The 27,646-nt window shown below is 37.6% G+C and overlaps 1 pseudogene; it reads left to right on the top strand.

The window, feature by feature from the left end:
- Positions 1 to 12,989: 12,989 nt before the first annotated feature.
- LOC141578039 (guanylate-binding protein 6-like) lies at positions 12,990 to 26,898 on the top strand (annotated as a pseudogene).
- The last annotated feature ends 748 nt before the right edge of the window (positions 26,899 to 27,646 follow it).

Below are 27,646 nucleotides of genomic sequence, written 5' to 3'. Positions count from 1 at the left end.
AATTTAATGTTTGGAGAGAGAAAAGAACTGTCCAAGTGTAGAAAGGCATTCTTGCAATGCTGTTAAAAATATTATAACTCAGGGTACAATCTAAATGCACTGCAAAAATAAATCACATAAACACATTTAGTACAGATGGTCCAGCCACAGAATGAATTCAGCCAATCAGTGAACAGTTACAACCCAGGCAAGTTCTTGGCATCAATATTACCCTGAGCCCTGAGGACAGAGTGATAAAGAAAATAGAGAAGGCTTCTGCTCTCAGGGGAGAGCCAAAAACAAGCCAACAAATAAATGAACAAATTCATTACCGATAGGACTGGTGCATGGCATGAAGGAAATAATAAATGACAGAGGAGTTTCCCTAGATTGAGGGAGAGGGAAGGTTACATTGGGGTGGCAGTATTGGAGCTGAGGCTTGAGTGACAACAAGGAGCTGCCACGGGGGACACCTCTTAAATCTTCCCATCCTCACAAGTGATAGCAGAGTGTAATGACACTGATGTGAGCATGAGGACGGCTACACAGGTGAAAAAGATGAGCATGGCTGAGGAAAATGTTTGCAATTATGGTGCTGTGTGAGAAGAGGGGTCTAGAACATCTTCTCTAATAGGATACAACTCTTCAAAGATACATGTACACACAGGATGATACAATGCAAACCACCAACAGCTTGTCACTGTGTTGACATCACAGGTGACCTTTCTCTTTCTCTCACTGTTTTTCCCAAAGTACAAATGAACATGTGACTTTTATATAGATATAGATATAGATATAGATATAGATATAGATATAGATATAGATATTTAAATGCTTAGCACCCTCCTGGAGGGAAAAAAAAAACAGCAGAAATAGCTCAGTAACTCCCTGGCACCCTGAATGAAGTTCAATCTGGACACTTGAGAAGGACCATTCTGATCCCACCTAGTCACAATCCAGGAGCTCTTTGCAGGGAACAGCTTCATACATTTGTGAAATGCTTTGCTTTCTTCCTTGACTCTAAACCTTGGGACTAGGACAGAAAATAGGGGAAACTTCTCATAAGCTACCAAAAACAGAAGACTAGCTGAGCCTAAACAAACAAACAAACAAACAAAGCAATTAATTAATTTTTTAACATTTTTTATTGATTTATAATCATTTTACAATGTTGTGTCAAATTCCAGTGTTCAGCACAATTTTTCAGTCATACATGGACATACACACACTCATTGTCACATATTTTTCTCTGTGAGCTACCATAACACTTTGTGTATATTACCCTGTGCTATACAGTATAATCTTGTTTATCTATTGTACAATTTTGAAATCCCAGTCTATCCCTTCCCACCCTCGGCCTCCCTGGTTAATCTTTTTAAAGTGTCGCTATGACTGATTCAGCATCCTGGTTACTGCCAAGGAGGAAAGCAACCTACCAGTTTCTCGTTAGTGGGAGCCTGATGATTGGCTGCTCAGCCACAGATATCCACAAGAGGGCAGCAGAGGAGTTTGCTTGCTCAAACACAATCCCATATGCCCTATCCTCCAGGGCCTCCATTCTTCCCTCTTCACCCTCTCTTTTAGTTCCCCCCTCAAAATGATCTCCTGCTTTTCAGCTTACTGTGGAGAATAAATCTTTTGGATCTCCACCTTCTGGAGACAATGCTCAAACCACTCATGCCACCTACTCCCAACCATAAACAAACTGAGAAAGTAGCATTTAAACCTTTGTCTTCAATTAAATTGCATGGCGAGTGATTTCCCCAAGTCCCAAAAGGAAAGAGGGAAACTATGCAAAAAATCAAGAAGCCTTGGCTGCTTACTCTCTGAGATTCCCCAAACTTATATCAACTTATAAACTTTTTTGTGATGATACTTTTCTTTGGTTTCAGAAAGCTAAATGGACCACTATCTTGGAAGACCTGGAGGGGTCTCAAATTACTGCTGAGTTCAGTCAGAAAGTAAGAGTTAGAGAAAAAGGGTTAGAAGCCATTCCAAGTTTTATCTTGTTAAAATCGTTTGGTCCTGTGTTCAAAATTGTAAACAACTGAAGGATGAAATATGGCAAATTAACACCAGCAATTAGAAACTATTTGGAAAGATCAGTCAAGGCTTGAACTGAATTACAAAAGTAGCCTTTGCTCTAGCTACAGCTTTCTGAATGATATAAGACTTGAGCTTTATGACAGAAAAAAGTCTACTGTTAAAATGCTGAGATGCCTGAATTTCAGATATCAGCTCAGCATTGTGAGGGTACATTTCTAAAAAATAGAAAATTCACTATCAAATCACATGGCTTTACAATTAAAACAATTACAAAAATCTGAACAAAGACAGGACCCCAAAATAAGGGCTTCCATTGAACAGAATACTTGCTGGCATTACAAAGAAAATTTCACTGGATTTTGAACTGTCTAGACTCCAAATAGAAAGAAAAGCCCCCAAAACTCACAGGAGGAATACTAAATTAGCTCTGAGGAAGCAAGCATTCTTTGACCACAGTTCCCACTAAATTCACAGGGTGAGGTTACCTTTATGAGTTGAAGGGCACCCTAACACATTTCTCTTTAATTTTGGAGTGACATATTTCACTTTTAACACTGCTTCCATTTCTGGCACCTTCTTCAAAGTCACCAAAGTGCCAGTGGTGGGTTTTGATAATTTCCCTCATAGTTTGCCTCCCAGTCCTTTAGTATATCTATAAGATCCCTTCTGTGTCAACCCAATTTTCCTCTTAGACCAACTACTCCAGTAACTTCATGGATTGGGATATTATACTTCATTGTGATACTGCAGGACTCCTTTCACAGGTCTCCTATTCATTTCTTTCACTTTTGTTACCTCTAATGGCTTTACCTGACTTCCTTAAGCTTCTCTGTCCTCTTCAACCTAGTACCAATCTTACTGTGGACTTAAGTCAATTAGTGGACAGGAGTCCTCTTCTTTCTAGACAAGGAATTTAACTGAAATTGGGCATGTATGAGGTGGAGAACCCCATAATAGAATGCTATGGTAAGTAGAATTAGTTCTGTCCATGCCCACCCCCCCAAGATCCCCCAATATAACACAAGAGAAACTTGATGGGTGCTAATAGTTCAAGAATTATTAGATAAGGTACTCCTGGTTCCTACTTGTATCCCATGCAACACTTTCATTCTGGCTGTTTAAAAGCCAAATGGAAAGGATACTGGCTATTCCAAGACTGGAGATGCTAACATGTTCCCCTTCAAATCTAATAGAACTCTATCCTGAGGTCTATTTAAATGTTCCCATAACTATATACTTCAACCCTCAATCCACCCTTATCAGAATTTCCCCTTCCCACTCTAGCCTTAAACTCTCTATAATCACTCAGCTTTAGGCTTCTTTTTCCCTTCTGTGGATTTTTGGAAATGTAGGGACCCTAAAAGCAACTACCACATGTGGAAAAGACTAATTGAAAACAAGAGTGGATATTTTACCAACTCAAATGAATTTGAAAAATACCCAGATAGCTGCTTGGTGTCTTCCTAGTCCCCATTCCAAAATTGAGTTTACAGTCACCTTGACACTTATCCAGATGTCAGGCTTCCTCCCACACTCACAGAGGCCTGCAGACCTGGGCAGATGTCACACACCAAACCAGCCTCTTCCTCACTACCACTGAGTGTATTCCATCACGTTTTGTTTCTCTTTGGCTGATCTAGGAGTTACTGGCAGTGCTATGTTGTTGGGAGTGAGACAGTTACTGGCATAGATGTGTGGATGCATGGCTTGGGGACCAGGCAGGAACCCATGTGGATGATTCATAGACACATGGACAGTACACAGATTCCTTTTCTGCATCTCTGCTCCAAGACAATGAGGATAGTTAGACACTGTTTAACCCAAATGGCACTAGAAGCAGACACTCAGCCTGAGATTCTGGACTTGGACCATTTTACTTGGCTTGTAAGACAATGATACATATATGAGTTGATGACAACCCCTGGTATATCGTAGCACCACATTAACTTAAACCAGGATGACTTCACATTGTCCACCTTTGTAAACAATGTCTTACTGGAACATAGTTATGCCCATATGTTTACCTATTGCATGGATGCTTTCACTGAATAGTTGTGACAGAGACCCTATATCCAAAAAGCCTAAAATATTTACTATCTGGCCTTTTATGAAGAAGTAACCATAGACACGGAGAATGCTGAGGAAGGTGGAGAAGAGGAGGAAGGAGAAGTACTCCCTATACCCTCACAGTCTGGCTTCCTTGGACATCTCCCTGCTGCACTTCTCACCTTTCCCTTATACGCTGCTCCATTTTCTTTCTCACAAATGTGTGCCCCCAGTCACTTTCTTATCTGACCAAATACATCCCTTTGGAACTGGTCCAATTGGCTAAATTCCTGTGGAAAGAGTGTATCTATGTTAGGAGAGGGTCCATATGTTAGGGAAGTACAGGCATGCTGAGCAAAATGCCAATAGTGAGCATCTCCAGATAATACAATGAAGGGTTGTTCATTTCCATCTTTAATCTTTATTTTCTAATTATGATAAAAGATTTTCATTTAACTAAACATATATATTAAGGAACAGATGTAAAATGTTAAAAGCCCTTTACTAACAAAAATACCCAGGAATCCCCGCCAAGAGGAAAATGCTTGAAATATACTTGTTCTATACAGCCTTGCTTACATTTGTGCCATGGATTTTCTATTTTTCTTGTTTGCTAAGGAAACTTAAGCCGCCTTTGGCAACTTTACACGGGGGGAGAGATGTATCAAGAAGGGGGGCTATGAAGGCCTTCCAGTGCAGGGCAGCCCACAGAAAGCGGTGGCATGTGTTAAGATGTGACTATTAAATAGCTTTTTCTAATCTCCTCTCACCATGAACTACACACCCATATTCGAAATGTAATCAGTGGATCTAGCATGACTCTGCTAACTGAAAAACAGCATGAATTACTTTTGCTTTCAGCTTCAGTTTTATTACCATCATACTAGATGGACCAAGAAAAGATGAACCTCCTCGCTCTTTTTTAGCTTTCATGAAGGAGAGTCAGACTGGTAGGAGGAGCTAGTGAGCAAGGTGTGAGAGGAACTGAGAACCGTTCTTTTATCCCCAGTGTGTGGAGCAGGTATGTCCTTGTCTTTTACATGCAGTGCAAAATTGATGTCTTTTCTGTTTTTATTGAAATAGAGTCGATTTATAATGCTGTGTTAGTTTCTTGTGTACAACACAGTGATTGATATATATATATTCTTTTTCATTATAGGTTATTACAAGATGCTGAATATAGTTCAATAGGACTTTGTTGCTTATCTATTCTGTATGTAGTAGTTAGCAAGATTGATTTCAGATTCAAAGTGACACCTGAGGAAGGGCAAGTGGCCTGCTGTCTGGCATGCAGGGGTCTGTGGCTGGCTTTAGTTCAAAGGAAGCTCAGCTTCTCTTTATGGACCAGTAGCAGCTGCAAAGTGACAGCCAGACACACTGTGTCCCCCTCGATGTTCTTCTCCTTGAGAGAGTCCTCCTGGGGGCCTGCCTCTCTTGCTCTGTCAAGCTCTATGGGCTGGCGTTAGAATTCAGAGAATAAGACAGTCCCTGCCAAGGAGGTTATAGGGAACTGTCATCTATAGAGATTGTTTCTTTTTAATGTTTCTATTAGTCAATTTAAGAAAGCTCACATTGAGAGCTCTGTAAATCTCTATGTAGAGATAAATTTAGTCCCCTCACCCCTGATCTTTATTACTTAAACATTACGATCACATCAAAACTATCTTTCTCTTTCTGTCTCTCTGGCTCCCTCTTCCTCCCTCTTATTCTCTCTCTTCCCCTGTCCCCCAACCCCCGCCCCCGCATTTGTGGGTTTGTTTTTCATAAGAACATTGGAATCATTTGTAGCATGTTTTGTACATACACAACCTAGGTTTAACAATCCCTCTGGGTGATTTTTTTTCTGTAGATCACATTTTGAAAACCAACCTGGAACAGGATTGAATAGCTGCAGTTTGTTAATTTGATGTTAAAAATTATGTGACTTATTCACAGCTAAGAAATCACAGGTCTGTTTCTTTAAAACATTTTTTATTGAGTTATAGTCATTTTACAATGTTGTGTCAAATTCCACTGTAAAGCACAATTTTTCAATTATATATGAACATACATACATTCATTGTCACACATTTCACTGTGAGGTAACACAAGATCTTGTATATATTTCCCTGTGCTATACAGTATAATCTTGTTTATCTATTCTGCATATGCCAGTCAGTATCTACAAGTTTTGAACTCCCAGTCTGTCCCTCCCCCCGCCCTGCCCCCTTGGCAACCACGTTTGTATTCTATGTCTATGAGTAAGTTTCTGTTTTGTATTTATATTCATTTTAAAAATTTTTGAGATTCCACATATGAGAGATCTCATATGGTATTTTTCTTTCTCTTTCTGGCTTACTTCACTTAGAATGACATTCTCCAGGAGCATCCATTTTGCTGCAAATGGCGTTATGTTGTCAGTTTTTACGGCTGAATAGTATTCCATTGTACAAATATACCACTTCTTCTTCATCAAGTCATCTGTTGATGGACATTTAGGCTGTTGACATCTCTTGGCTATTGTAAATAGTGCTGCTATGAACATTGGGGTGCAGGTGTCTTTTTGAAGTAGAGTTCCTTCTTGATATATGCCCAGGAGTGGGATCTCTGGGTCATATGTTATGACTATTCCTAGTCTTTTGAGGAATCTCCATACTGTTTTCCACTGTGGCTGCACCTAACTGCATTCCCACCAGCAGTGTAATAGGGTTCCCTTTTCTCCATAGCCTCTCCATCATTTGTCATTTGTGGACATTTGAATGATGGCCATTCTGGCTGTTGTGAGGTGATACCTCACTGTAGTTTTGATTTGCATTTCTCTGATAATTAGTGATCTTGAGCATTTTTTCTTGTTCCTAATGATCATTTGTATGTCTTCCTTGGAGAATTGCTTGTTTAGATCTTCTGCCCATTTTTGAATTGAGCTGTTGGTTTTTTCTTATTATGTCGTATGAGCTACTTATATATTCTTGAGATCAAGCCTTTGTTGGTTTCATCATTTGCAAAAATTTTTTCCCATTCCTTATATTTTTGTTTTGTTTTACTTATGGTTTCCTTTGCTGTGCAGAAGCTTGTAAGCTTAGTTAGGTCCTATTTGTTTATTCTTGCTTTTATTTATACTGCTTGTGTAGACTGCCCTAGGAGAACATTTTTGAGCTGTATGTCAGATAATGTTTTACCCATGTTTTCTTCTAGGAGGTTTATTGTATCTTGTGTTATGTTTAAACATTTGATCCATTTTGAGTTTATATTTGTGTATGGTGTAAGGGAATGTTCTAGCTTCATTGATTTACATGCTGCTCTCCAGTTTTCCCAAAATCATTTGCTGAATAGACTATCTTTATTCCATTGTATATTCTTGCCTCCTTTGTCGAAGTTTAGTTGACCAAAAGCTTGTGAGTTCATTTCTGGGCTTTCTATTCTATTCCGCAGACCTGGTTTTTATAAAGTTGTTTCTCTCACATTTTCCTGCAGCTTCCTTTAAGTTTTCCATTTAAAGAGGGGGACTGGACAACTCTGGTCATTATAATGTAGCTGTTAGAGGATCCTGTTTTACCTTTGTATTCTTTTCTCCCACAATGAAGAATCAGAAAAAAGGAGATGGTACAGGAGCAGTGTTTGAATTTTCTTGCTGCTTTGCTCTGAAAAAAAAAATTATAGACCTTGTTTCTTAGTAACCTGAAGTTTGCAGATTGTGTTCAAATATGTAACCCAATTTGTTTAGTGCAATTATTGTGGATAAATCTCCATCTAATTCAGTAAGCATGCACTGAAATCCCATTTTGTGCTGCATTCTATGCTCATATATAAGCTTTGACTTATCTGATTTTATTATCAAAACATCCTCCAGACTGGACTTACCATTTTTTTATAATACCCCTATAATTATTCTTAAAAACTTAGGTTTAGCTAGGGGAGGCTTCTTGTTTAAGGCCACACAAGTAGTAACTGATAAAGCTGGTATTTTTTAAAAATATTTTTGATAGTATTTGAGGCATCTTGAATACTTGACCAATAAATATGGAACTGAATAGTTGAGACACTTGAATATAATATCATGTTTATATAGTCTGATTATGAAATATGCATAGATATTATAGGGAACTTTTATTATAATGTCAATCAGAAATATGCCAGAAGAACCATGGTATAATTGTGTTTTTAGTACTTAATTTTTAAAATCAAATTTGCCTTGGAAAACAATTACAAGGGAATCTCATATCCTTTTCACCTAGATTTACCCACTGGTGGCATTTTCCTAGATTTGCTTCCTCTCTCTAAATATATGTATATGTCTCTCAATATAATATAAAACAATATTTGCATTTTCATTCTTATTTTCATTTATGGGATTAAGTTGCAAAAATCCTGACCCCTCTCAGCTAAGTACCTTGGCCTAAAACTCTCAAGATTCAAGACATCCTCCTGAAACAGAAGAAGAGTGGCAAGTGGGAGAAGGAGCAAGTGTGTGGCAACATTGACCTAAAGTGTGCAGTCTCCTTCTCAAAAAGGGGAGGCAGGAGGGTGGGAAAACTCTTCAGTAGTTTACCTATGAGGATGATGTTACCTGTGCGTTTTTCCATACATAGACTTCATTATGTTCAGGTAGTTTATTTTTATTCTTAATTGTATTTTGTTTCGTTTTCACATATTTGTAGACTTTGCAGTTTTATTCCATCTATTAATTTCCAGTTTCATTTCATTGGGTTCAGAAAAGATACTTTGTATGAGTTTAACCTTTTAAAATTTGTTGACTTGTTTTGTGGTCTAAAATAGGGTCTATCCTTGGAAATATTCCATGCCCATCTGGGAAAACGTGTTTTCTCTTTTTGGATGAGAGTGTTCTGTATATGTCTGTTAGGTTCAATTAATTTATAGTGTTATTCAAGTACTCTGTTTTTTCTACCTATTATTGCAAGTAAGGTATTAAACTATTGTATTACTGTTAAGTGATCTGTTGCTCAATATTGTCAATGTTTATTTCACATATTTTGGAACTCTGAGGTTCAGGTATACATATTTAGAATTGTTTATCTTCTAGATAAACTTGACTCTTTTAACATAATATCCTTCTTTGTCTCTTTTAATAGTGCTTGAAATAACTTTTTTATCTCATATAGATATAACGACAACAGTACTCTTTTTGTTGTTATTTGAATAGAAAATCTTCCTGGGGTGTACAGTAAGGTGGTAGTTGCTCAGGCTGACCTGTCTCCAACCTGTCTGGTGGCAAACCAGCACCCATTCACTCCTTCTAGTCTAGGCTTCTCCAGCCTTTCTATCTGTTTCAGTCTTTCTCCAAGTAGCCAAGGGGATTTGTCCCCTCTGTGCAGGACCCCAGGACTGGGATGCCAAGTCTGTGGATTGACCTACTCACTCCTCAGGGTTAGGGTCTATTTGCACAGTCTTCCTTTTCCTCTTAGTCCTTCCCTAGGTGCACAGGTCCCAACCTGAAGTTTTTACTCCTCCCTAATTATGTGGAAATATCTCTTGAAATCTTGTTTGTATAGGAGTTCTGCCAGTTTTCAGTCACATTTCTGTGAGAAGTTATTATCCCTCATCTTGACCCCCCTCCTCTGGAAACAGTATTCTTGATTGGTAGGTTCCCCCCTACCCCATCACTCAGTTTTTAGCAATTTAAACATATCATTCCACTGCCTTCTGGCCTCTAAATATTTTGTTGATAAATTGACTGACAATCTTATTGGATGTGATGAGTTACTGCTTTTTGTCACTTTCAAGATTCTCTCTTTTTTTTTGACAGTTTGATTATAATATGCCTCAGCATTGGTCTCTGATTATTTATCCTACTGGAGTTTGTTGAATATCTTGCATTTGTAGATTTATATATTTCATTGCATTGGGAATTTTTAGCCATTATTTCCTCAAATAATCTCTCTGCCCTGCCTCTCCCTTCTGCTTTAGGGACTTTCATAATGTATATACCTGTCTATATGACAGTATTCCATAAGTTTGTTAGGCTGTATTCACTTTAAAAAATTATTTCTTCCTTCTGCTCCTGAGAATTGATAATTTCAAATGTCCTGTCTTCAAGTTTGCTGAGTCTTTTTGCCTGTGCAAGTCTAATGCCCTTTATATGTATTCAAATGCTCTTCCCCTGAGCTTTACCACCAAGGCTAATTCCCTGTTGAAAATGTGTAAATTCATTCATTGTATTTTCCAGCCTCAGAATTTCAGTTTGGTTCCTTTTTTAATTATTTTTATCTCCTTGTTCATTTTCTAATTTTGTTCATATATTGTTTTTCTGATTTTCTTTAGTTATTTTTCTGAGTTTTCCTTTAGCTTTTTAAGCATATTTTTAAAAAGTTATTTTAAAGTCTTTGCCTAAAACATCTAATGCACATGTTTCCTCAGGGTTTTTTTTTTTTTTTTTTTTACCACTTTATATTCTTCCTTTGGAAGGGCCATATTTTCATTTATTTTGTATGCCTTGTTATTTTTGTTGTTGTTGCTGAAAAATTGGATGTTTATTTATCTATTTATTTATTTTAAATGAAGGTACTCAGTACTTAACCCAGGATTTTGGACATGTTAAGTACATGCTTTACTACTGAGTTATTACCCTCCCACCCCCTGAAAATTGAGCATTTATGAAAGCAGTCACCTTTCCCATTCTTTGCATACTGGCCTTTTGACAAGGAAGTTTTTTCCTAAGCTGGCTCTTGATTTTGAAACTTGGGATTAAACTTAAGACAAGTTCTAAAGTCTTTTTAGGCTTTTTTGAGCATGCATCTTCCCTGGGCCTGTGTTTTGCTTTTTCAGTTTTCCCATATATGTGCTCCTTTTAAGTATATTAATTTCCCAAAGGATGCCTCCTTTGAACTTTTGATTGTCTATTGTGTGTCTCCACCCTGAAAAGAAAAAGAAAAATTCAGTTTCTCTTCTCAACTTTCTATTCTCTATACTTATTTCTGGTCACCACATATGTGAGCATTTTTTCACAATAAGCAATTCTGACCCTAACTTCCAAGAGTTAGTTTATACCCTACAGATTAAGGGCTCAGTCCCACAAGACTTCTCCTCAGTTCAGATGCAATTACAAATCCAGGTTGTCACCTGTGCTTCTGACTAACTGGCTGTACATTGGAGTTACCCATCTCTTCCCCAGGTTCAATGATTTGCTAGGATGGCTTAAGAACTCAGGAAGGATAGTTTGCTTACTAGATTACTGGTTTATTTTAAAAAAGGATACAGCCTATATACAGCAAAATAGGAGATGCAAAGGGAAAGATATCAAGAAAAGCATGTGGAGCTTCCATGACCCCTTTGGATGGGCCACCTTCTAACAACATCCACATATTCATCAAGCCAGAAACTCTCTGAACCTTTTCAGTTAGGTTTTATTTATTTTTTAATGGAGGAATTCTTAGATAGATATGGTTGAGTAAACTATTGGTCATTGGTGATTAACTCAACTTTCATCACTTCTCTGCTCCCCAGTGGTTGGAGCATCAGGCTAAATGTTGAAACTTTCTAATAACATTGATTCCTCTAGCAAACAACTCCATTGTAGTGATCTAGGGGCTTTACAAAATCACCTCATTAACATAAACTCAGTTGTTGTTGAAAGGTGCTTGTTATAAATAACAAAAGACTCTCCTTTCATCTTTATCAATCTGGAGCTATTTTAGGAATTGAGGACAAAAGACCAAAAGTTACAAGAGAAATAATTTCATCTCTCTCATCACATAGGGTTTTAAGAGCTATATACCAGGAATAAGGACATTGATCAAATTTGTGTTTCTTATTATACATATCAATATCACACACCCATAATATCTTGTCATAGGTGTCTGCAGGTCATTCTCCCTGCAGCTTTCCCAAGCAATGCCCACTGCTTCTCCCTGCCTGAGATCCAAATAAGGGAAAAGATAACAGTCCTTCAGGCAGCCCATGAGATGTCAGAAGATTCTAAATGCAGTCTGCTCTGCTCTGTTTATTTTGAAAAAGGGAATTGGAAACTCAATTGATGCCTTAGATAGTCTATTTTATATATTCACTGGTAACCTCTTGCTCTAGGCATCTGTGGAGCTGTCTCTCCACATTTTTCCTTGAGAAATACCTGCTGCTTCTTTCCACCTGATATCCAAGTTTTACCACCACCTACCCCTCTGCCACCCTACCCTGAGTTTCATGTGAGGTGAAACAGAGACCTGAAGAGGCAGCCCTGACAGGTTAGAACATTATAATATTCCCTCTCTCTGAATCAGGGGAGGGAATTGGGAAATGATTTGCCACTTCCTTAAAGACTTTACCACAATGGGGACCGAGGGCAACAGAAAAACCACAGAATTTCCTATCATTTTGAATGAGGCTGTTTCTTGATTTGGTATTTGGTTGGTTGCTTTGGAACTTTGACTGTTTTATGGAACTACTGTAAGGTTATTATAGCTAGTATTTTGGTTGTTGTTTATATCTCCTTGGGGAAACAAGAGCTTAGAGTTTGCTAGTCTGTCATTTTGCTCAAGTATGTAGATTTTCAATCCTTTCTCAATGACATTCACTCAGCCTTTATGAGAACCATTTACCTCATTTCCAAAGTAGTTATGTTAATTTCTAACTTTCAGTCTCTTGTGAATATCAGTTTAGCTGGATATGTAAGTTATTATCAAAGGGCTTGGTATATTGTAGGCCTTCAGTGCATCATAAAAATAACTTTAATTATATTATTATTTTGAAATAACAGTTTGGAGAGTGATATTATATTATTTCACTACCAATATCATGAGAGACTTGAGGGAATGATGGGGGAAAACCTCTGCAGTATGCTAATTCTAGATTACATTTTGTCTAATGGAAAGCACAGAACTCTTACTTACCTTATCCTAAGTTGATAGATGCTTTGTATAATTCTGAGTTAGAGAATGGCTTTATAATCTGATTTCCACTAAGAAGCTCTTCTAGGTTGGCAGGTTGCCATGGCATCCAGACCCAAAATAATGGACCCCATTTGTCTGCTGGAAAGTGTCAAGGTTCTTTCAGTGAACCAAAAATCTCTGCAGATTCTTGGTGAGCTTTCTTTGCCAGTGCTGGTGGTGGCCATTGTAGGGCCGTATCATACAGGCAAATCTTACTTGATGAACCATCTTGCAGGTCAGAATCATGGTGAGTGTTGTACAGGGTCAAGGACCAATTGCTTGATTCTAGCTAATACCTCAGCTTCTTAATTTTTGTCCTGATCTTGTGTAGGGAAAACCAAACTTCTCTTAACAAATCAACTTTCCACTCCTATTTCTCACTGCTAAACCACTGTCTTACTGTAATTCATTATCATATTGTATGTTTTATTCCTGTAAAGCAAAATTTCTCCTACCAATTCTCACAATCCTACCTTATTTTACATGCTTAAGCACTGGACTCTTGCAATTGTGTCTACTCGCTCTTGAAACACATTTTGCTTTTTTATGGACTATACTCATCAACATATAAATGTGTTCAAATGTCTATAATCTTAAAAATATTTCCTGTATGTCATATACTACTGTGGCTAACACCTCTCCCCTCTTTTGAAAAATTTGTCTGACAAAAAATATAATCTTGATTTTTTCCCACCGTTTTCTCTTCCCATGTCTGTCTTCAGTCCATTTCTCTCTGGCTTTGAACCTCACCGTTCTTTCAAGATACTCTTGTTATGGTTATCAGTGACTTCCATTTTGTCTGATTCATGGATTCCCCTTTGCCTCTATGTTGAGCCCTTGCTTGGTATCTTTATCACAATTAATGTTCCTTCCTCCTTGAAACAGATGACACACAAAGTAGGACATTCTTGAGGAAATGGAGAAAGCACCAACTCGTATGCTGGGATACTGACATTCCAATAGATCTGACTCTGTAGCCCCTTGGTTGTTTAGATTATCTGCTCTAACTGAATGCTGCTTTCTCCCCTCTCCTCACAGGCTTTCCTCTAGGCTCTACAGTGCAGTCTGAAACCAAGGGCATCTGGATGTGGTGTGTGCCTCACCCACACAAGCCCAATCGTACTCTGGTGGTCCTTCTGCACAATTAGAGCCTGGGGGATGTGTGAATGGTAAAGCAGAAATTCACAATTAAATCCTTTTTATTCTGGATTTTCCCCTTATCTCTCCATGGTCCTAGAAATTTTACTGTTTAATCTGTAAAATCTAGAAATCAATTTTAGTAAATAAGGCAAACTATGTTTTGTTTGAATCTCACTTCTAGGTAAGTTATCATAGTGTCTTAGATAAATTCTTTTATTTCTTGGCACTGTGTGGATGACTTGATTACATTTAGCAAGTCATTATTGAATGGCTGAGTTCCAGGCCTTTGGACTTAGCATTGTAGATATCAGTGACTAAAGTAAATGTCCTGCCCTAAAAGAGTCTTTATTTCAATTGATAAGACCATATTATCTGCAGTCAGATTTAATACCATGTAATTGGGAAAGAAGCAGGTTGGAGAGAAGAAATTACATTGCATTGCAATCCCCAATTTCTGGGAATTTCATGGGAGCTCCATGGCTGGAATGGCTTTTTTGAGTTATCCTGATTTTGGGACAGGGGTGCTGATACATTTTTGAAGAGCTGCTCCAGAAGCCTTTCTAATTAAGAGGGCTGACACCTGAAGACTGTCTTCCACCAGCACTCCCAACAGCTGGGGGAATAAGTCCTTCAGTTTTGAAAGGCAATCCAGGCAGCACCTACTGGTTTTGAGAACTTACAGTTAAGCATAACTAAGAAAGAGGAGAAGTATCAATCTGTGAGTGAGGAAAAATTTCTGATTCACCTTCTTAGCTTCAAGGTGAAGAGTGTATTTGAGGGTTGGATTTAAGAGACGGGTTTACATTTTCTATGATGAAGTTCATCAACTACTCACAGAGTGTTCTGGAAATCTGTGAGACACCTCTGAATGTGCAAGTTCTATAAAAGTAAGTTTTTGTCCTACAAGAAACATTTTAAAATGGATTTTTGGTGTTTTAGCTTTCTGCTAATGGGTGAAATGAACTATCCCTCCTTTCCCCGTTTTGAGATTTATTTGGAAATAGTACCTACATTTTTATAGCTCTGTCTTTTTTCTCAACAGGAGTTAGAAAGTCTGCTTATTTTTAAAGCCATATATCAAACAATGATATAATCTTGGTGTTGAAATAATTGTTTGTCATAACTGCTACTTCTTCTTATCCTAATTGATTATTTTTAAAAACTGGGTTTTGGGGAAAGAAAGTAATGAATAGACTCTTATCCCCCCAAACTCCCATTTAGAATCTTCTCAACATAAACCACAGTTTTTGCATTTACACTGGGAGCAACTTTACATGCCATTTATAATAAAAAAAAACTATTTCCAGTTTATGCCATCATTTAGACAATGCTATGATTTATACAACTTAGCCTGGGCTTTAGGGCCCTTGATTAGGCTGCATGAAACTCACCTTAACTTCTCCACTTGCCCTCTGCCCTCAAATGACTCTGTTCTAACTACAAGACCCCTGTCTTCTCCCATCTCTAATTTTGTTTCTCTGGGTTTTCCTGTCTATTGGATCACCTTCATTTCTTCAGTTCCACATTTACCAGTTCTTTAATATTCAGCTCAAGACATTGAGGAAGCTTTCAGATCACATATTCTTTCTCCAAATTTCATAGCTCTGTTCTTCCTTGATAGACTTCTAAATTTTAGTTTAGTGTTATAGCTATAGGTTTCACTGCTTATATACATTACTGAGAGTAAGCCTTTTACAGATACTTCTATCATTGTTGCACTTACTGTTATGGATGTTTGTCCACTGCTTTGAAATAATCATGTTGAAAGAAAATTTTCATTTTTAGCATTGCTTTTTTAAAATCTAAGAACAGTGGGGTATATTTAGTAGCTTCCTGCAAGTATTTATTGATTGCATATAATTTAAATACCCAGTTATGCCAACTATGGTATATTTTATATGGACTCTGATTAATAAATATATGCAGAATGAATAAGTGCCCACACTCATCACTGAATTCCTAATTACACAACAGGTACTGTATTAGTTTTTCTGTATATGCTATTTTACTTTATCCAATTGAGGAAAAAGAAAGCACTGTGAACACTAGAATCCTTTTATATATGAAAAATTTGCAAACACAAGAAATGTCTCTGTAATTGTCAAAGTTGATATCTGCATTTACATCTGTCTTCAGTTTCTTTGCATGGTGAGTATGTTAGCTGAAATAATAAATGAAACCATGATTGAAGAAGTGTACAGATGAATTTCTAATGTAGGGGTAAACTTCTAACTCTCTTGTTCTAATGTGCTTTCTAGGATGAGTCTAAGAAGGATTCATGGATCTTTGCCCTGACCGTGGTTCTGTGCAGTAGCTTTGTCTAGAACAGCATGAGCACCATCAACCACCAGGCCCTGGAGCATCTGCAGTATCCTTCCAGGTCCTGAACAACCATGTTTCACTGAATTCATGGGGATGAGGAGAGAGTCAGTCTCTCCCTTCCTGTCATTTAGTTTCTTGGGTGGAGCAGAGGGGACCCATGGCAAAAGAGTGTGATTATAATATTTTTATACTAGAGAAATGTGGGAATTGTTGGTAGTGAGTTTCTTTTCCCTAACCAAATGTTAGTTATGCAACAGAGCTTGCAAAACATCAGAACAAAGTCCTCTCAAACACCTGATAGAGTAGAAGATTCCACAGAATTTGTGAATTTCTTTCCAGAATTTATCTGGACTGTATGAGATTTCACCCTGGAGCTGCAGTTATGTGGTCAGCCTATCACAGAAGATGAGTACTTGGAGAATGCCCTGAAGCTGATTCCAGGTATCAGAGTATGGCCTGGGCAGTGTACGGTCCAATAGAGTGTGGGATCTAGTAAACAATATCCCTCATCTTTGTGATTGCATTTGTATTTGAGACTAAATCAAAGTCTGCGGAAATGGTGGCTGGAAAGTGGGTTGCAAAGATCTAGGGGCTACAGTTGAAGTTTACTCAAGAAAAGTAAAGTGTAAAGTGAAATTACTCAAAACCAATTTGTTTTTTATACATCTTTAAATTTACCATCCAGATTTACATGGGTGATGAAACATTCTAAAGACTGGACACTGTGTTTCCTGTTCCTTCAATTTTTCTCTGTTGAAGAAAACAACTAATCAGCTAATTGTTAGACATGAAACTGCAGTGAAAAGCTTATCTAATGAACAAAATATAGATTTCACATATTATTCTTTTCAAAGAGGGCTAGAAAACTTTCTAATCCTGTATAATTATATCATCTACAAAATGACTGTATGTTTTAAATAAACCTGAAGAATTGACTGTCTTTACAATCTATGCCTTTTCAATAATACTGACAATTATTAGAATATTCATTTTACCTTCCACATCATAGCTTTCTCCTAATTCCCACATGTTTACCCATGAATTAATTACAAGGTAAAAAATTATTTTCATGGGTTACATTTCCAAGGATGTGTGTCTATTGAAACCTTGAGAGAAATATCAATCCCAATTTAGTCATTCTTCCTTTCACGTTTCTATTTATGATTTCTCAAAACAGCTATTAAGAAATTGGCTGGCAGGAGAGGACCAGATATAAACATTTACCTCAAAGAGATTATAGATTAGTGGTGATACCTTAAAATTATATTTCAGGTACATTTATACTTCAGAGGTTTTTACTAATAAATACATAACACTGCATCAATTATTTTTAGCATCAAAACAGTTTTTCTTAAATAATGAGGATGTCATTCCTAATATTCCAATTACTGTCCATGATCCCTTGTTTGTAGCTCTCCTTTTTGGTTCCGCAGCTCAATTCCTACATGAGGTTGAGTTGAGCAGAAAGTTTCATGTGACCTTTCATCTTTTTAGCTGCTAGTTAAGCAAACACATCTTAGACAACCACTCTACTATGTGCATGTCTGGAGAGACCAGCCATAGGTTTCCTTTACTGGATCAGATGTCTCCCTAAATTTCTCTGCAGTTATATCATTCGTATAAGTCTGATGTGCAAAGAAGTATTGAATGTCTATGTTAAAAGAGTTCTATGTGTAGAAATGGCAAAGACACACAAATCCCTGCCATGAACACCTGAAACCCCCTCGTCTCAAGACTCTACACACCCTAATCCCTGTTTTTCTGTCCCTCAGGGAAGAATCCCAAAGCCCAAACATCCAATCTACCCAGAGACTGCATCAGGCATTTATTTCCAAGATGGAAGTGTTTTGTCTTTGACTGGCCAACATAGAGAAAAAAAATTCTAGCCAATATTGGGATGGTATCTGAAGACCAACTGGATCCTAAATTCCAGGAGCAAACAAAAAATTTCTGTTCTTACATCTTCATTGATGCAAGGACCAAGACCCTCACAGAAGGAATCATGGTCACTGGGAAAGGTGAATCTCTTTTTCCCATTTCCATGGGGACTGCTATGTGTTGAATATTTTATATAATGTGATTTCTAGTATTTTTGTTTGATTCTATAAAGGATTCTGATTTTACAGACATTTATACTCCATGAAGAAATCTGTATACTTTATAATTATCTCACTTTGGGGGATTTACAAATTCCTTCCCCAAATTGCAATTTTGTCAATGATATCGGTGACTCCCACTTATCTGAAAACATCTTCCACTTAGAATATAATCACTCTCTTGGTGTAAAAACAGAATACTGCATGTTTTCAAAGGAAGTCCTATACAATAAGTGTTCTTCACAAGGAGAATTCAGAAGATATTTTGAGAATTTAGAGTGGTCCAAAAATAAATATTAGCCCATAAATCACTGAAAATCCATTCAAAGCCTCAGAATTAGGAATAAATTAAACATGGTACACTTTGCCTCATCTGTCTATCTATGTAATCTATATTGCTTTCAATTTTTAAATTGAGAAACTGTATTTTCCAGGTAGCCCCTAGTATGTTAGATAGAAGTAGATATTAACTTTTTTAGTCCTGTGGCCTGGAAAACCATAAAAATGAACAGTCAGTAGAAAATGAAGGTGATAATAGTAGAAGGAGGTAGGGGTGAGTGTGTGTTTGTGTGTGTGCATGTGTATATGACCCTAGAAGCATAGTCTCAGAATCCTGGAGCCATTGACTGATAACTTGATATTTAGACCCTAAATTTCCTGGCTTCTTCAGGGCTGAGGACTCTGGTTGTGACCTACCTGGATACTAGCAATAGCGGAGCAGTACCTCACTTGGAGAATGCAGTGACAACTCTGGCCCAGCTGGAGAACTCAGCTGCCATTCAGAAGGCAGACAACCACTACAGCGAGCAGATAGCCCAGCGAGTGAGCTTCCCCACAGACATGCTGCAGGAGCTGCGGGAGGTGCATGCTGCCTGTGAGAGGGAAGCCCCTGCAGTCTTCATGGAGCACTCCTTCAAGGAAGACAAGCAGGACTTCCAGAGGAACCTTGTGGTAATCTGTCTTAATATTTACTTTATGTCGCCTCCCCTTGAAGAATGAAGCCTAGAAGTGTTGTTACCGGTCCCATGGCTCATCTCTCACTCAAGGATAAAGTAGTCCATGTTCTCATGAGGGACAGAGTTTCAAAGGACTACATTTCCTTCTTTTTTGACTGCCAGAACTCAGGCAGTTTATCTGGAACTCCCTTTGACCTTCAATGAAAAATCAGTATAGATATCCTCTTGAAATAAATACTTCTGTGGATTCCAAGCCTGTCCAGAACACCCAAGACATTCTTTAGCTGGCTTCTTTTTCTGTGAACACAATCCTATGGCTGGGAACCAAAATTTCTCTTTTCAGATCCACATCTCAGGCCACTTTCAGCTTAGGTTGCTCCTTGTTGTATCTATCATTGAAGACAGAATCACTGAATGTGGCAGCTTCAAGGAACCAGAGAGATTAGGTAATGCAACCCCAACAGCTCAGATGAAATACCCAAAGGAGGTTAGGGAACTTCCCCATGGTCTTCCAGAGTTTTCAGAGCTGTGAATAAATCAAATCTTGTGACTGCTGTTTTATTACATGTCCTCCAACAGAATACTTTTCTCATGAGGAACACAGTTAGACCAATTCTTCTACCAGATCCTTTGGAAATTTACTTCCTCTGTTCCTTGCTTCTGGTGACAGCCCTCTATCTTTCTTCCCTCTAGGAAATCATAAAGAATAAGAAAGATGATTTCTTGATGCAGAATGAAGAGACATCAATCAAATATTGCCAGACTAAACTTGATCAGCTTTCAAAGACACTAATAAAAAGTATCTCAGCAGGAAATTTCTCTGTTCCTGGAGGTCATGAACTCTACAGGAAAGCAAAGGAAATTATTGAAAAGGAATATTACCAAGTGCCCATGAAAGGAGTGAAGGTGAGGAATAAGGGAAACATGGGGAACCTACAGAATACTCAAAGGGGTCTCCTGAAAATCTGAGAGTGCAGCTCAATGCATGCATAAAGAGAGTGTATGGGGCCATTCAAACAGCTGTGGCTTTTAAGGTTCACTGCATGCTATTTATTCCTGAAGAGAGTACAAATGTCAACTCCCAAACATGAGTACAGATTTCTTAAATCCACAAGAGACAGGACAGAAATTATTCATTTTTTTTTACTCAACAACATATTTGACGTGTTGAGCACTGATAATTTACAAGTCAGTCTTTGTACACAAGGATGATCACAAGTGAGACAGGAAGTCAACTACATAGGCAAGCTATAACACTCAGGAAAGAGCTACTTAGGTGTTAGAAACAAATATAATAATAATAATAATAATAATAATAATAATAATAATAATAATAATAATAATAATAATAATAATAATAATAAACAATAATAATGCAACTAATATATATTGAACTGTTGTTTCCTATAGCCAAAATGTTAAGCTCTTTCCCTAGACTCTTTAACTTAATCTTTCAAATAGCATTAAGAAGCATCTACATTATCAACATTTTAAAGATCTGAACTGAGAAGCATAGGCAGGTTAAAATAAGTTGTCTAAAGTTATAAACAGCTAGTGGCAGAGGAGAACAGCAGCACAATTTAGAGGCACTATTTCACACTGGGAAAGCAGATATGTAAAAGCACCAGAGATTTGGGGTTTGTAGAACTGAACATGATACTGACTGGCTGGATTCTAGAGTGGGGAGAAGGAAGTAGCACTGGGCAAGAGACTGGAGAGAGACAGGTCACTCTAAGGAGCTTGGACTCATTGTAAGGAACCACTGTGGAACTTTAAACTTGAAGCAAAAGTTACATGGACTTAGTTGTCTTTGCATCACTAATTTCCCTATTGGAAATCTAATTTCTGTGCTCCTCCTTGGTTCCTCAGGCAAATGAGTTCCTCCAGAGGTTTCTGCAGTCCCAGATGGCACTAGAGAAATCCTGCAGGCAGATAAAGCCCTCACTGATGGGGAGAAGCAAATAGCAGGTACAGGGTAGGGCTGGGCTCACAGTGGGATGTGTATGTTCTTGCAGTGCCCTCTGACAGGTGTGAGAGCAAAACCTTCCCAATACCGGAGCTTCCTTCCTTTCTGTGGAACAAACCTGCTGCATCTGGAAACAGCAAAGGGAACTGTGGTTGGACGCCAGACAGGCAGAGCCTTTTCTCTCACATTCTGAAGTGTGTTCTCGATGGTGTGGACATGGGGTTTTGGGGGAGGACTTCAGAGATTTCCTACCTCTCTCTTTAATTTGGTTTGGCCTCTGAGCTCAGGAGGGTGGAGGTCAATCCTTGCCTATTTTTTCCCTCTCTAATACCTTCCTGGGGCAGAAGAGTGGACCTGGAAGGAGACAGCTGAGAAGGAACAGGAGCTGCTGAAACAGAAACTGCAGGAGCAGCAGCAGCAGGTGGAGGCTCAGAAGAGAAGTCTCCAGAAACACATAGTTCAGATGATGGAGAAGATGGTGAGAGAAAGAGAAAACCTGCTGAGAGAGCCAAACAAGATATTGGAGCATCAGCTGAAGGTGAATCAGGCTGTGGCTGTAGTAGAGCTTGATAGCTTTGCCCTGGTACCCCAGGAAGAGATGGGTGAAGGTTACAGCATGGTCATGCAGAGATCACAAGTGCATCTACTGCTTGTGATTTATTAAAACCCTGAAGCCTTTGAATCCTTCCAAAACCTTTAAATTTGTCTCTGTAAGTAGACTTTGGAGAGTTCAGGATGAGTATTCCCCCCTCTACTCCAAGCCCTCAGAGAATATAAATAGGGTTGAATAGCCATTTAGAGAATTTTAAAATGATCTCACAGGGCTTGATTGAACAGATTTTCCAATTATGTGTGTTTAATATGAACAACAACTAGTACGCTCTACCAAGGTCACTACCTTTTACCAAGAGACCTGCTCAGCCCAAGGCCCTGAGGTAGATCTGTTCTGACATAAAACTACCAGAAATGTCCAGACTTAAAAACACATAGAAATGATAGATTTTACACTTGCTGCATTGCCTCCAGGTGTGGACAGATCCCCAAGCTATCATGTGGCTTGGAGGGATTTCTCTCATTGTTCATCTGAACATGATTTATAAGAGATTTCTATAGTTTAGGGGCCATGTGTTTATAACAGATTTCTATAATATGGGTGACAGTGTCATCCTGAGTGGGACTGAGAATTAGTGCAGTCAGACCAAGGCTACCTCTCATTTGCATTTTTTGACTGGAAAATATTACATTTGTCCTCATGCCAGGCTTAGCCTCCTGGCAAAACCCTAAGGTATATGAATATTATTAAGGCTGTAAACTACACTTCTTCTTAATATTTCGGTCCAAACCAGGAAATATACCTTGTTACAAGAGTCTCCTTTCATGATTAAGAGAGAACAATTTTAGGAATAAAACAAAGATAGTCTGACAAATTTTCAAAGTTTGACAAAATGTAATCCTTGAAAAAATGGGGGATTTAAAAAGTTTTACTTCCTTCCTCATTTTTTTTTTTTTTAGGTCCAAGAAGATCTGTGTACTGAAGGATTTAGAAAGAAATGTGAGGTGTTGAGTACAGAGATAAATCATTTGTGTGAGAGAATTGTTGATACTAAAAATGATAGTTCCTTGCTTGCACAAGCCTTGGACAACCTTGGCAAAAGAATCGCTTCGTTATTGCCTGCCCCAGCTAACATTCTTGGTAATGTTATGAAAGTAGTGAGCTCACTATTTAAAAAGAAGTAGCTCTCCTTGTAAAGAAATCAGATATATAATATAATATACATGTATGTTCTCTGGCCTATTTCTGATATGCATGCTTTTCACTTTCATCCAGCAATGCTTTAAATATAAAAAGTGATTTCTAGAGAATACTGATGCCTGGCCCACATTAGATAGAATAAATGCATGGACAATTTGATATAGTGTGTTGAGTTTTAGGAAATATATATGTGTGCAAAATCATATATATGTGTATGTACATATATACAAGATTTTCACTGAGGCTTCACTTCTAATGGCAAAAGATTGGAAACCACTTAATGCTCATTTATGTAATTTGGTAATATATATTTTGCATGTATTTATACTAGAATACTATGTTGCTAGTAAATAGATAGTGGAGCTCTATTTGTATAAATATAGAACAATCTGGAAGATAGAATGTAGAGTGAAAAAATGAGGCACAAAACAGTTTGTATAATGTGTTCACCGTAAAAAAAAAAAAGGCAATTATTTTGGGCACTCATACACATGTATGTATAGTACATTTCTGGAAGATTCATTAGAAATTGTTATCATTGGTTCTTCCTGGAGAAGACAGCTTGGCATCAGGGATAGAAAGGACACATGCTTTTCATTATATACTCTATATTTTCAATTTTGCAAAGTTAGTTTGTGTTATTTCTTGAATAACAAAGAAAACAAACTACAATACTAATAATTAAAATAATAAATGGAATGTGAATAAATGGAATTGCTCATTGCTTCCAGAAATGACATTAGCCTGCTTAATGAGGGGTATAAGACTAAGATCAGAATACTAGAAAATAACGTTTGCATCCTAATCTTGTTTTTGCTTTGGCCTTGGTTTTTAATCCCTTATATTTGCTTCAAAAATAAGGTATGAACTTTCCTGTTACCCCTTGAAATCTCAACAACAGTAACCTTTACTTCATAGGTTTCAATTACACTTTTACAGTGTTTAGAAACAAATTACTAAACACTAAGAATATTCACTGGTGAGAGGAATTCCCATCATCCTTAAGTTCAGTTGTGGCGTCTCTGCTGTAGGCAAGTACAGAAGGGGTGATGCACCACTGCAGAAATGGATGCCTTGATAGTAATGGGGAATGAAAAACCCAGACACATAGAGGCCAGGTGTTGGCATTTAAACATCAGAATTCAAGTACATACAATAAGAGTAATGAGCATCGTGGTTTGTCTTAGCTCAGACTGCTATAACAAATTACCATAGACTGTGTGGCTTACAAAACAAACATTTATTTCTCCCAGTCCTGGAGGCTGTAAGTCCAAAAGCACTGTGCCAGCATTGTTATTTTCTTGGTAAGGGTCCTCTTACAGCTTTACAGATGACAAGGTTCTTACTGTGTCCTAGCATGGTGAAGAGAGAGAGACAGAGAGAGAGAGAGACAGAGAGAATGAATCTCATGATTCTTTGTTATACAGGCACTAATTAGATTCATGAAGGCCCCACACTCATTATCTAATCCCTCTCAAACCCCATTTCCAAGCACATTGGGACATTGGTATTTGGGGTTTCCTCAAATGGATTTTGGAGAACACATTCAAACATTCAGTCTATAATTTGGTTGGAGTGGCAGCTAGCAGACCTGACCAGAGAAAATTCTGAAGATGGCAAATAAAACAAGGTGTCTGTAGAGAAAAAAAGAATGGGGAGGAAACCATTGTAATCAAGGATATTTATAGGAAGCTGAGAGGTAACATTGATAAAAGGTTATAATCCGTAGCCTTGGTCTAAACCAATTTCAGATGATGGAACTATCACCTGGAGGGGAGGGCAGGATCCCAGGAGAGAGGACCTTGCAACTCTGGGATGAGGATAAATGATAATGATTTTCACAGTGCCTCTCCTAGGGGACCTCTGGAAATGTACTTGGATCCATATGCTGGGAAATGAGAATGCCAAAACACTTCAAGGACTCTCAGAATCAGGATCCAAGCTAGGAGTGATGCTCAGATCAGGAAAAGACATCACAGTCTCCCTGTTAGAGGTACATGACATCCTGGTATGAACACAGTCTTGGCCCAGGTGCAACTAACTTGGTCTAGTATTTTTTTCAAATAAAAGTATAGTTCTTCTGAAGACAGACACCATTTTATATATATATATATATATATATATATATATATATATATATATATATATATATATATGTATTTTCTTTACATCTTCATAGTGTATGTTTAGGCACAGAGGGTACTTAGTAAGAAACTTCTGTATAAACAAAAAGCTGACACATGTGTGATTGTTTTCAATTGCCAGAATTCCATGATCACACCGAACCTCTGAGATAATAGATTGTTTGGATTTTAGATATTAGATTAAGGTCTCTAATTTGACTTAAGGACCAGAGGAGCAGAAGAAACTCTTTCGGTACAGTTTCCCCCTCTGTGACCTTATTCACCACAGTCTCAGTATCTCTGCGAGGATGTTAACTCATCTCCACTGGAGAATTTAAATGACTCCGTCTAGTCGTGGCTTCAAGTGTTCAGAAGGAAGAATGAATGGCTTTGCCTTTTAAAGAAGAAACCATATAGTAATGAATATGTGACCAATGTATCATGGGGTTTAATGGAAAAGTAAACTATTCTACAGAAATATCTGTATATCTGTTCCCACTGAGAGCTTGACTTAAGCAGATGTTCTAATCCCTTGGACTAGACACACCCTGCATTGAAGAGCAAAGAGAAGCCTTGTCTTTTTTAGATTCGACATACAAGTGATATCACACTGTACTTGTCTTTCTCTGACCTATCTCACTTAGCATAATGTGCTCAAGGTCCATTGATGTTGCAAATGGCAGGATATCCTCCTTCCTTGTGACTGAATAATATTCCCTTGTGTATATGTATATGTGCCACATCTTTTGTATCCATTCATGTGTTGCCACTTAGGTTGCTTTCATTTCTTGGCTACTGTGGTTAATGCTGCAATAAACTTGAGTGCAGATATCTCTTTGAAATACTGTTTCTATTTTCTTTCAATAAAAAATAATAAAACTGACAATGGTCACTTAGAAAAATAAAAAGGCTTTAAAGAGTAGTTAACAATTTATTCACACATCTATTCTAATCCTCATTAAGGAATGCTTGGTTCTAATTATTTACATTGTTTGTTAAATTCTTATGTCCTCCCTGCCATTGTTCTGGATTATGTAAAGAGAGAAAAGCAAAGATCTTGTCCTCATGCAGCTTACACTGTGTATGGGCCTTACATAATGTTATTTAGGCAGAAATAAATATTGTAATTATATACATGTATATATATATGTGTGTGTGTATATAGATGTGTGTGTGTATATAGACATGTGTATGTGTATGTATGTGTATGTGTGTGTGTATATATATAAATATTTTATGTGTAGTGATCAAGAATCTAAGTTGCAACCAAATAGTCATTTTTTAAGTTTGGTTTCAACCTAGTGCATCTTGCCTGGAGATATAATTGTGTATTATAGAGCCCTAAGGACCAAATATGGTAACTTTAAAGTAAGGTAAAACCTAGAGTGCATGGTGATTGAAACAATGAATAAATAGATTAATGTTTGGATGTATGAATAAGTGTGACATTTGTTTATTATTTCAAAGGGTAATAAATATCCCTCTTATTACCTATAGGCCAAAAAGTAAAGGCTTTGGTGAAGAATTTTGTGTTTTTTGATCTCTATTCCTTTATCACCTGTACAAATTATTATGTTTAAACAAACTAAAGTGGATTCTGTTTCTATGACTGTACAAGGACTGATATGACAACTCTGGAATATTCTTCCTTGTGTCTCTTTTTCCATGGAAGTGTGGTTGTGCCACTCATCAGTGTTATTTGGATGGAATTCCTTTTACTTCAGATAATGTGATCTTATTCCTTAACCACTGTTCTGTGGACAGTGGTCCCAGGCTGCATTGAATATGGTGCTCACTCTTAGCCCAGGAAACAGTCCCTGATAAAACATGAGTAATGAATTCCTCCCCTGATATATTTGGTCTAAGACCCCAATCTCTCTCTGCCCCTGCTTACTGTCCATTAATATAGAAAATGCAGACAATCAAGTTCTATTTCCCTCCCACTTAAAGTACCTAATTATTTTATTTTGATGAAATATGCACAACTATTTACTATTTTAACTACTTAAAGTGTACAATATAGTGGAATTAAGTATATTCACATAGATGTTACAATCATCATCACTATCTACCTCCAACCCATTGCATCATGCTCAGCTGAAACTCTGTATCCAATAAACAAGTCTCCATTTCCCTCTCCCCAAGCTCCTGGTAAGTGTGAGTAAACTTTCTGTTTCTATGAATTTAACTACCCTGGATACCTCATAAAAATGACATCATATAGTATTTTTCTTTTTGTGACTGTCTTATTTCAGTTAGCATAATGTCCTCAGGTTTATTTAGACTGTAACATGTGTTAGAATATCCTTCTTTTTAAGGCTGAATAACATTCCATGGTAAGAATGTACTACACTCTATTTT

The sequence above is a fragment of the Camelus bactrianus genome, chromosome 6 (genome assembly GCF_048773025.1).
Source record: "Camelus bactrianus isolate YW-2024 breed Bactrian camel chromosome 6, ASM4877302v1, whole genome shotgun sequence".
NCBI classification, from domain to species: Eukaryota; Metazoa; Chordata; class Mammalia; order Artiodactyla; family Camelidae; genus Camelus; species Camelus bactrianus.
The sequence above is the reverse complement of the archived record's forward strand: the minus strand, read 5'-3'. Positions and strand labels throughout refer to the sequence as shown.